General features: G+C 43.7%; 1 long non-coding RNA gene across 1 annotated transcript; it reads left to right on the forward strand.

Moving 5' to 3' along the window:
* The first annotated feature begins 5849 nt into the window (after nucleotides 1-5849).
* On the forward strand, nucleotides 5850-11918 carry LOC130389727 (uncharacterized). Its single transcript, XR_008896588.1, has 3 exons — nucleotides 5850-9481; nucleotides 9737-10001; nucleotides 10517-11918. It is a non-coding gene; the product is annotated as an uncharacterized LOC130389727 (long non-coding RNA).
* Nucleotides 11919-12352: the final 434 nt, after the last annotated feature.

Below are 12352 nucleotides of genomic sequence, written 5' to 3' on the forward strand. Positions count from 1 at the left end.
GATTGACCTTGCCTTCCTCTTGAGGCGGTCAGCACACACAGAGTCCAGGTCTGGGAGCTCAGCTACTATGATCTTTATTGCTGACCTAACCACCCTGGCCAAGTCCCTCCTGCTCTCCGCTGTGCAGCCTGCATACCACACACTGCAGCCCTGGCAGAGGATGCTCTCAATTGCGCTCCTATCAAAGTGAATGAGCAGGTGTGAGGATAAACCAGCCTGTTTGAGCTTCAGTAGATAGAAGAGCCTCTTCTGGGCCATCTCTACAAGGTTGGAGATGTTAGTAGCCCATGTTAGGTCCTTGGTGTTGTACGTCCCCAGGCATTTAACAGAGTCCACCCTCTCCACTTCTTCCCCGTTGATGGTAAGTGGGGTCTGCGTGGTCCTCTTGGACCTCCTAAAGTCCACAAGGATCTCATTTGTTTTGGTGGTGTTTAGGACCAGGTTGTTATCCACACACCACTCTGCCATGTGTTGGACCTCCTGCCTGTAATGGCACTCATTGTGGTCACTAATGAGCCCCCCCACAGTGGTGTCATCAGCTCATTTGATTATGGTGTTGGATGACTGGATGGGTACGCAGTCATGGTGTAGAGGGCTGGGCTGAGTACACACCCCTGGGGCGCACCGGTGTTCAAGGTTATAGTTGAGGATGTCAGATCCCCTACTCTGACATTCTGCGGTCTGTTTGAAACAAAGTCCAGGATCCATGAGCAGAGTGAGGTGGGGAGACCAAGATGGATGAGTTTGAGGACCAGTTTATGGGGGATTGTGGTGTTGAAGGCAGAGCTGAAGTCCACAAAGAGCACCCTTACATATGTGTTGGGGTACTCCAGGGGGGACAGGGCTGTGTGGAGTGTGATGGAGACAGCGTCCTCTGGGGATCTGTTTGCCTGATGGGCAAACTGGTGGCTGTCCAGGTTGGGACACAGGGATGCGGTCTCTGATGTACGCCAGTATCATCCGCTCTCATGATTACTGGGGTGAGGGCGACTGGGCGGTAGTCATTGAGGCAGGGAATGCAGAATTTGTGGGGATAGGGACGATGGTAGTGGTCTTAAGGCAGGTGGGAACTGCAGCTTGTTGCAGAGAGAGGGTGAAGATGTCTGTAGAAGCTCCTGCCAACTGGTCGGCACATGACCTCAGTATACGGCCCGACACCCCATCAGGGCCAGTAGCCTTGTTGGGGTCAATCCTTCTCAAGGTGGACCTCACCTGCTGGTTCTGAAGAGTGAGTGTCTGCTCCTCATCCTCGCTATCCAGTGTGGTCTTATATTTGTAGTCAGTTATAGTTTTGGTGCCTCTCCACATGCTCCTGGGGTCCTTGTTTTCAAAGTGACCCTCAATGCGCTGTCTGTACTGGCCTTTGACCTCTTTAAAGGGGACCTATCATATCACCAGGTGTGAGTGTGATTAGCCATTACAAGCCGTTTTCAAAATGTGCAGCATTGTGACATCACAGTTGGGCGTGTCCACCTAGATGTATGACGGATAGATGAGCAACGTTTGCTTCAGTCCACTGGGTAGGCCGGTAGACTGATCTATCCAGCACACATCTAGGTGGACACGCCCGCCTGTGATGTCCCAATGCTGCATATTTTCAAACCTGCTTGCAATGGCTAATCACACTCACACCTGGTGGTGTGATATGTCCCCTTTAAGGGCCTTTTTTAGGTCTCGTCGGGCAGTTCTATAGGCCAGCCTGTCCCCCGACCTGAAGGCAGTATCTCTCGCCCTGAGCAGTGACCTCACATTACCGTCAAACCAGGGTTTCTGATTAGGGAACACCTTGATGGTTCTGGTGCGCAGCACTGTCTCGGTGCCAAACTGAATGTAGTCCAGGACGTTAGAGGTGTACTCCTCCAAGTTGGCTCCCTGAGAAAATACCTCCCATACTGAGCTCTAAAAACAGACCTGTAGTGATGTAACAGCTTCCTCACATACCTGTACTGTCTTCACAGCTGGTTTGGTTCTACAACAACTGGTTTATAAGATGGAATCAGTGTCAAGGAAATATGATCTGATAATCCGAGGTGTGGGGATGGTGCAGCTTTATATGCCCTGTGTATATTTGTATATATTTGGTCCAGTGTGTTTTTATCTCTGGTTGGAAAGCATACATCTTTGTCGAGTTGTTAGATTATGACCTTTAATGAACCCAATGTTGCTATTTATTTACATTTTTATCTTATAGAAAATGGAATCACTGAAACTGGATTTGGAGTTAACTGGTAAGTTCTTATTCAACATGTTTCATTGTGTTCATGAGTAACAGCTTACTTATTAATATCCAGTGATTTGCAAGGGTTATTGACTCACACCAAGCCAAATGATATCGCTGTGACTCAAAACATTTCATCTAATTGTACAAGAGAGTCAGAGCCTATCAGAGGGACCAGAGTGGCAGACCTACTGAACAACATCCTCTAGATATTATATTATAGAATGGAGCTATCCATGTATATAAGACACTACTCTCACAGTTTGGGCGATGTGGCCAGCATAACGTCAGCTCAGTGGCGTTCATAACATAGCTCACTGTGTCGTCATGACAACAGAGCAGGGACAAATGGTAGAAATACTTCTGTCCTTGTTTGACGACGATAATGGCGGCCGTCTCCCTACACGTACTCAGTCTGTCAAGATGTTCTTCTGTGTAGAGGCTGATTCAGAGTGGAAACCAGGAACTGGTTCAACTGATTCTACATGATTAGAATATATGGAGCAGTTCATAATGACAGGATGGATACGTTTAATAATATCAATCATAGTCCTAGGAGGTAAGGGTTACATTGAACTGTGAACTCTATCATGTTACATTCAACTAACAATAAACTATCATGTATCATGGTTAGATTAAGCTAACATGTATCATGGTTATATTAAAGTAACACAAATCATGGAAACATTAATCTCTAACATGTATCGTGTTACATTATACAAACATGTCTCATGTTACATTAAACTAACATGTATCTTGTTCCATTAAACTAACATGTATCAGGGTTATGCTGAATGATGTGACTGCTGTCCTGACATGTTGATGTGTTGTTTCTCTCTACAGAATGGGAAAAACAAATAAATGAGATGGTAAGTGTTGTTCACATGTGTGACCCTAGCTGGCAGTGGTGGAGTTATTAGATGATGACAAGAGGTGGATTAACACCCAGGCTAGCCTCGGCTGAGCATAGGGGCCCAGGTGTGCAAGAGGCCCTGGATTGGACACACTATTTTCAATTTGACTTAAAATAAAAAAAAGACTTGACTCCTATTGGCCCATAGCAAGAACCATTAAAAAGTGAAGCAGCTGATTGGATAGATGTGTGGGCCATGTCATGTGACCAGGTTCATAAAGTCAGTTTGGTTGTAAAGGAATACGTCACGTCTGCTGGACAGCAAAGAGGCAGAATGTCTGAAAAGGCGAAAAGCACAAGTGTTTCCATTTGTCGATATAGCACTCTGACTATTTATGACTTTGCCTGTGACCAATGCCAGCAGGGGGCGCTCTTTTCTCAAAATTGGTGCTAGTTACAGAAAGACTGAGATCCACAATGGGCCAAAACAGACTGAATCACCCGTCTCTGATCTGTCCATTAACAGCGATATTCTTCGCAATTTGGATTTTACCAGCCTCATTAAGGAGTTCTCTGTCGGTCGGTCGGTCCCCAGAAATACGTGGTCGCAGCAGCTATGGGGAACTCACACTTGTTTCTGTATCATTGCTGTTTTAGTGAAGGCCGTCTCAATGTGTGTGTATGCCAGTGCTCCCAGAGTGTGTGCGTGAGGGCCATGTAATATTAGCACGCTTTTACACATGGCACTGAATTGAGTTTTTTCTGCGTGATCAGTAAGGGGGCCTCACAAAAATAGTAGCCTAGGGGCCAATGACCACCTTAATCCACCACTGATGATGACCTTGTAATGAAATCAATGTTCATATTGGATTGACATCTTTATTTTATTGAAAAAGGAAACACCGGACCAGGGGAGGGAGTGTTACAGTAAGTTCTTATTCCACATTTTTTTAACTCTGTTAATAAGTAACAGATCATTTATTAATATCCAGTGATTTTCAGGGGTTACTGACTCACACCAAGTCAAATGATATCGCTGTGACTCAAAACATTTAATCTAATTGTACCAGAGAGTCAGAGCCTACCTAGCAGAGGGACCAGAGTGGCAGACCTACTGAACAACATCATCTAGATATTAGATTATAGAATGGAGCTATCCATGTATATAATTCACTACTCTCATAGCTGGGGCGATGTGGCCAGCATAACGTCAGCTCAGTGGCGTTTATAACGGAGCTCACTGAGTCGCCATGACAACACAGAGCAGGGACAAAGGGTAGAAAGACTTCTGTCCTTGTTTGACCACGATAATGGCAGCCGTCTCCCTACACGTATTCAGTCTGTCAAGATGTTCTTCTGTGTAGAGGCTAATTCAGAGAGGAAATCAGGAACTGGTTCAATTGATTCTACATGATTAGAATATATGGAGCAGTTCATAATGATAGGATGGATACGTTTCATAATATCAATCATAGTCCTGGGAGGTAGGCATTACATTAAGCTTATTCAACTCATTCAACTAACATGTATCATGGTTACATTAAACTAACATGTATCATGGTTGTAACCATGATGTTAGTTCTATAGATTTAAATAACATGTATCATGGTTATAACCATGATGTTAGTTTAATCTATAGATTTAAATAACATGTATCATGGTTATAACCATGATGTTAGTTTAATCTATAGATTTAAATAACATGTATCATGGTTATAACCATGATGTTAGTTTAATCTATAGATTTAAATAACATGTATCATGGTTATAACCATGATGTTAGTTTAATCTATAGATTTAAATAACATGTATCATGGTTATAACCATGATGTTAGTTTAATCTATAGATTTGAATAACATGTATCATGGTTATAACCATGATGTTAGTTTAATCTATAGATTTAAATAACATGTATCATGGTTATAACCTGACCCTAAACAGACGGGAATGGAGATCCTTTGTTGCTGCCCTACATGCCAGTAGGCATAAAGGGCAGTCAGTAAGTACCATGGTGACATTAGACTAACTAATGATAGTGACTGCTGTCCTGACATGTTACTGTATTGTTTATCTCTATATAGCATTGGGGAGACGACTTCTATGGGTAAGTGTTATTGCTGGTTTGATACAGAACACAATAATATCTGTGACCCTAGCTGGCAGTGGTGGAGTTATTAGATGATGACCTTGTAATGAACCCAATGTTGATATTTTATTTACATTTTTATTTTATAGAAGTGGAAAACACAGAAACAGGAGAGGAAGTTTGATGGTAAGTTCTTATTCCACATGTTTCACTTTCTAAATGAGTAACAGATAACTTGGATAGAATATATTGAGCAGTTCGTAATAATAGGATCCATACCTTTCGTAATATCGATCATAGTCCTGGGAGGTAAGGGTTAAATTAAACTCTGACATGTCTCATGGTTACTTTAAACTAATATGTATCATGGTACATTAAACTAACATGTATCGAGGTTAACATATATCAGGGTTATGCTGAATGAAATTGACTGCTCTCCTGACATCTTACTGTATTGTTTATCTCTATATAGAATTGGTTGATCGATATAATGAGGTAAGTGTTATTACTGGTTTGATACAGAACACAATAATATGTGTGAAGGTTCAAGGAGTTTTATTGTCATTGCAGTACACAACGAAATACACACACACACACACACATCACCCTGTACATATTGTGCCCATCAAGTCCAGTCTGTTGTGTGTGTGGGGGGGCGGGGCGGGGGGGTTGTGGGGGTTGGAAGCTACTGCTCCTGGAGGAGAGTTGTCCTTAGTGCTTTGTTAGGGGGTTGGGGGGTGATGGAGGCTACAGCTCTTGGGGAAAAGCTGTTCCTCAGTCTTGTGGTGCGGGCCCGCAGTGTGCGGTACCTCTTCCCTGATGGGAGGGGGACAAACAAGGTGTGTCCAGGGTGAGTTTATCAGTGCTGATTGACCTTGCCTTCCTCTTCCGGCAGTCAGCACACACAGAGTCCAGGTCTGGGAGCTCAGCTCCTATGATCTTTATTGCTGACCTAACCACCCTGGCCAAGTCCCTCCTGCTCTCCGCTGTGCAGCCTGCATACCACACACTGCAGCCCTGGCAGAGGATGCTCTCAATTGTGCTCCTATCAAAGTGAATGAGCAGGTGTGAGGATAAACCTTCAGTAGAAAGAAGAGCCTCTTCTGGGCCCTCTTTACAAGGTTGGAGATGTTAGTAGCCCATGTCAGGTCCTTGGTGTTGTACGTCCCCAGGAGTTTAACAGAGTCCACCCTCTCCACTTCTTCCCCGTTGATGGTAAGTGGGGTCTGCGTGGTCCTCTTGGACCTCCTTAAGTCCACGAGGATCTCATTTGTTTTGGTGGTGTTTAGGACCATGTTGTTATCCACACATTGAAACAAAGTCCAGGATCCATGAGCAGAGTGAGGTGGGGAGACCAAGATGAATGAGTTCGAGGACCAGTTTATGGGGGATTGTGGTGTTGAAGGCAGAGCTGAAGTCCACAAAGAGGACCCTTACATATGTGTTGGGGTACTCCAGGGGGGACAGGGCTGTGTGGAGTGTGATGGAGACAGCGTCCTCTGTGGATCTGTTTGCCTGATGGGCAAACTGGTGGCTGTCCAGGTCAACAGGGATGCGGTCTCTGATGTACGCCAGTATCATCAGCTCAAAGCACCTCATGATTACTGGGGTGAGGGCGACTGGGCGGTAGTCATTGAGGCAGGTAATGGCAGATTCTTTAGGGGATAGGGACGATGGTAGTGGTCTTAAGGCAGGTGGGAACTGCAGCTTGTTGCAGGGAGTGGTTGAAGATTTCTGTAGAAGCTCCTGCTAACTGGTTGGCACATGAGCTCAGTATACGGCCCGACACCCCATAAGGGCCAGTAGCCTTGTTGGGGTCAATCCTTCTCAAGGTGGACCTCACCTGGTGGTGCTGAAGAGTGAGTGTCTGCTCCTCCTCCTCGCTAACCAGTGCAGTGTCATGAACTAGCTTGTAATCCATGACAAAAAAGGGGAGACCACACAGAAGTTTAACTGAAGTATATTTATTTAGAACCAATAACCTCTATAAAGAGATGACGATAAACCATGTAACCATCATTACAGTAGTGTATGGGTGCATGTGAATAGTGTAGTGTAGTAAATCAGACCCATCTAAAGAACCTACAGCCCTGCTGTCTGGGTAGGATAAGATAGGATAAGTGGAGGAGCCTGATTGGAATGGAGATCAGGGGCCCTAATTTAACGGTCTGAAACGCAAGTGAGAAGCGCCAAGCGCAAGTAGCTTTGTGGGCGGCCGCGGTTCTATGGCGATGTTGCTATTTTACCGGCGGATAAATGACTCTCGTGCCCGACGCAAATCTAAAAAGGGTTGGTCTGAAGTAGCCTAGTTACCCATAGGTGTGGTTTGTGCGTAATGTGCAATAAACCAATGAGAGTGCCAGCTCCCATCCCCTTTAAGAGCCATGAGCGCATTTGAATCTAACGAGTTGATATTTTGACAGCGCGTTTGCAGTCTCCAATGAGACAGATGCATGCCCACATGAATTTCAAACTTCAAATGGCTCAGTTTATGGCCAAATAATATGGCCTAATTCCCACATGGAATAGCGTTTTCTTCCACAACTTCAGAAATACTGAGTCCTCAAATAAATTTCGGCAAAGAAAACTTAACACACATGTGATTTGCGGTAACTGTTGTTCTATTTAATGATATACATACATAATAAACATACATACATAAATACATTAATAAACATAGTTTCTTACCAATATTGTTTGCATTATCGTTATCGTTATTATTGTGTTCCTAATATGCATGTGTCCTCCTGTTAATATACATTGCCATGGACTGTATTATGTGTAACGTGTTCAGTTTGCGTGTGTTTAAACAGATGGACGCACACACCCGCGCCCGCATTCATTAATTCATTGTTTTCTCACGATCAAATACTCCTCAATACTAAAAGTTATGGGCTTCTACACGATGTCTGTGTCAAGAAAATATGTGTTTGCTGTACGGTGTTTGCAGATGCATTGATTTAAAAGTACAACTTATTACCGCTGTATCAGCTGTTCTTTCCCAAATAATTTCCCAAGAATGTGTAGCTAGGTAGAATAGAGAAGCAAAGTGTTTGCGCGAGGTGCTCAAGCAACATTATGCATGCGTCCTTAAAATAGCCTCTGAACAACGCGCCACTGACTTTAAACAAGGTATTCCCTGGTTTGTGGCGGAATTGTTTTCTGAAACTGCAAAATAGCACCAGGGAATGTTTGCGCCAGAACACGCCGCCTCATTTCGCCGAACCGAAGCGGAGCGGTGGAGGGAAAAGAACGCTCTGCACCAGTTGCAAACCAGCAACGACACATGTAGAAAGTCAATTGCGCTGGGTACACGATATATAATAGGGCCTCGGGTGTGTTACAGCTCCTGCTGCCGCACCAGAGACACGCCTCCTCAACCCCTGAACCATCCAGAGCGAGTTCATCACAGTGGTCTTATATTTGTAGTCAGTTATAGTTTTGATGCCTCTCCACATGCTCCTGGGGTCCGTGTTTTCAAAGTGACCCTCAATGCGCTGTCTGTACTTGCCTTTGGCCTTGCACACATTTTTGTGGAGTTTTGGTAATACTTTCTTGGTAATACTAATAATAGTTATTAGATGATGACCTTGTAAAGAACCCAATGTTGATATTTTATTTACATTTTTATCTTATAGAAAGTGAAAACACTGGACCTGGATTTGGAGATCATTGGTAAGTTCTTATTCCACATGCTTCACTTTGTAAATGAGTAACAGATCATTTATTAATATCCAGTGATTTGAAAGGGTCACTGACTCACACCAAGTCAAATGATATCGCTGTGATTCAAAACGTTTCTGGGGCGATGTGGCCAGCATAACGTCAGCTCAGTGGCGTTTATAACGTAGCTCACTGAGTCGTCATGACAACACAGAGCAGGGACAAAGGGTAGAAATGGCGCTTTCACTTTCACTCCTTTAGTTCGTAGACTCGGTCCTATTCAGGGTGAAGGTGAGGCCTTGTTACATTTTAATTTGGTTCGGTCAGCGTTCACACTGGACTCTGATAGGCCGACCGTATTGTAAACCAACGCCTCGCGGTGCCCAAAGTTGAACATATTTTAACTTTATTGGACGGTGAAAAAAGGCAGAAAGCGAGAGGCAGGCTTCAGGCGCGCTATTTAGAAAATGGAGAAAACAGGAGGAGGAGGAGGAAAGGAAAGCCTTCATTTGTGGTGGCTTGTTAGCTACTCTGCAGCAGCAGCTACAGGTTTTGTTTGTGATGTTAGGCTAACTTTATCTACTCTATAACCGTCCAGATGGAGCTGCTGGAGAAGGGACATCTGGTCCCTCATCCACATCTCTCCTCTCTCCGGAGCTTGTACGTTCAGCCCATTATTTGTGGTCTCTGTGTCATTAATAATAAACTGCTATTTAGTCTTTATTATTATAGTTGTTATTATTATTATTATTATTATTGTTGAATGTTACAGTTACACCTTGTTACTAATTAATTGTAGGTCTTAGTCAAATGATATAAAGTGTATTTGTACAGTGCTACCTTATATGTAGTAGAATGACAGAGGACTTGATGCAGTGGTGTAACAGTATGGATGAACTGTGTGTTTGAACACAGCCTGCAGGTCTAGAGACATCCATCCCTCCAGCTCCCTCCAGTGAAACACAGCCTGCAGGTCTAGAGACATCCATCCCTCCAGCTCCCTCCAGTGAAACACAGCCTGCAGGTCTAGAGACATCCATCCCTCCAGCTCCCTCCAGTGAAACACAGCCTGCAGGTCTAGAGACATCCATCCCTCCAGCTCCCTCCAGTGAAACACAGCCTGCAGGTCTAGAGACATCCATCCCTCCAGCTCCCTCCAGTGAAACACAGCCTGCTGAAGGTGAGTTGTGTTAATTATGTTACAGCTTCAGTTATATAACTAATGACAATATGAACTAATCCAGATTCTATTAAATATCACGTTCAATTCACCCTGTACCTCTGAAATGTTTTGTCCACAAATATATAAAAGGGAATATATAAGAGTGCAACTTAATCCCATAAAAAAATAATTTCAACCAAGATGACCTTTGGACCTTTTTTCACTTGTGTAATTGAACACAGTTATCTATAATCCTGCTCATTGTGTGTGTCTTGTTTTTTGTGTGTGGTTGTGTGGGTTGGTTGTGTTACTGGTTTTAGGGGGTGGTTGTGTGTCTGGTTGAGTCTCTACTTGTGTTGGGTGTTTGTGTTTGAGTCCCTGGTTGTGTGGGGTGGTGGTACTGTGTCTGGTTGTGATCTCCACCTGAGAGTACCCAGCTGCAGAGCTGCTCCACTGGGCTTCAGTCTTCAGTGAGTGTTGCTGCATGTGGAGGCTGGCTGTATGTCCTGACTCTCTGCTGACTTCTCTTCCAGAAACTACACCACTAATGTCCAGTGAATCTCCTGCACCCACCGGGGACCAACAAGAACATACTTCAAGAACAAGTACCCCTGATGTAACTATGGATGGTCATGATGATGACCAGAGTCTGGATGCCCGCGCCTACCGGTCTGGTACTGGACAGCTAGACATTGAGATGGGTCCAGTCCAAACGCTGCCCAAAGATCGTAACAGGATTCTTTAATATCGCTGTTAGACCCAAGTTTCCCATCGACCGTGATTCACTATTGAAGGGGAATGACATTACAGGAGACAAAGTAACGCAGTTCGAGAAATTCTGGATCAACATGAAAGTGAATCTGATGGTTCAAACTCAGAAACTAGGGGAGGAAATACACCAGTCTGATTCCTTCCTGATGCCAGCTTTCACAGGAGAAGAGGCGTGGTCTGTTTAACATCATTATTTGATCAATCCTCACATTATTCTTCTATATGTGGCTCACAGAGCAAAGACAAGCGAGGTGTTAATAAATAGTGTGAGGTGTGCTCTGTGAGGCGTCCTGGGGTATGATGGGTAACGTTGGCTTGGGTCCAAGCTCCACCTCTCTTGGGCGACCACCAAGGAAGATGATATTTTCTTCATGGTATATTTTTTTACAACGTTACTAACGTTACTCAATATTTAGTAAACTATGACACGTACATATTTCACCCATGCAAGTATCTTTTCTTGTTGTTTTTCTGCTAAACTTTTAGTAACATCACTTTTTTTAAGGCTTTTGACCGTAATCATTTAGGGAATAAAATGTAAAATAACAGATGCAAAACCTATAATGAAAATATCTCCCAATGTACTGCACTGTATTTCAATTAGGTTATCTTATTTACATTTAATGTCTTTTGTTTTTTTTAAGTAATTCCTGTACTTTTTTTTTTATCAGGAAGAATTTGGGGTGCTGGAATTAGCATTAAATGGCCTTCTTTCATGTGTCAGTCAAACATTGTTAGTTAGATACTATTGTTTGTGATCAATTGGAGTCAGAGAGGGCTGGTTGTTGGGGTATGCTTTTATGAGAGCACACTAATAAAGGGTTGAACATTGCGTCTTAGCTTGTGGTCTGTTTGTGACAAGGGACCTGGAAACTCCACCTAAAGTCTGGTCTCACAGGAAGATTGCAAAAACACAAAAAGGGCACAAGGCCGCTGTAGACTAAGACAGGGAAACAATCCAAACAAAGGAAGAAAAGACAGGTCACCTTCTGAAGAGAAGTCAGGGAGCAGGCAGAGGGCAGAACCGCAGGCAAAGGCCAAAAACAGGCAGGAACCAGGCTGGCAGGAGCCAGGCAGGCAGACTACAGGGCCTTTTGAACTGACTAGGTAAGCCAAGACCAAACGTAAGATCAATCTAACAAGGTGGCACTGACAGCCCAGGATATACATAGACTGAGTAGTTAACACACAATTAGGAACAGGTGAGCAGGACTTACTGAACAGATCCTTCTCTGTTCAGTAATACTATCTGTACATATCCTGTACATTTCGTGGAAAGACTCCTGTATGCTTGTTAGAGCTGCCAGAGCATCTTAACGGTCCGACGCATGGAAATAATCTGACATGTTTATTTATTTCCATAATAAATAAACATGTTTATTTATAATAAACATGTTTATTATAAATATTTTGTCGTTATTTTGTCGCTTTCATCGTTTTATATTTTGTCGTTTTCACCCGCAAGCGTCCACCGCCATGTCTGAGCGCATGCGTAGAATCTTCCTTCTCTTATCCTTCTCTTATTCCTTCTCTTATCAACTTTTACACCCTGGAGGGTGGTTTCAGATTTATGCGTTTTCATGCCCCAAAAACGCCGT

This window comes from Gadus chalcogrammus, chromosome 1 (assembly GCF_026213295.1).
Source record: "Gadus chalcogrammus isolate NIFS_2021 chromosome 1, NIFS_Gcha_1.0, whole genome shotgun sequence".
Taxonomy (NCBI): Eukaryota; Metazoa; Chordata; class Actinopteri; order Gadiformes; family Gadidae; genus Gadus; species Gadus chalcogrammus.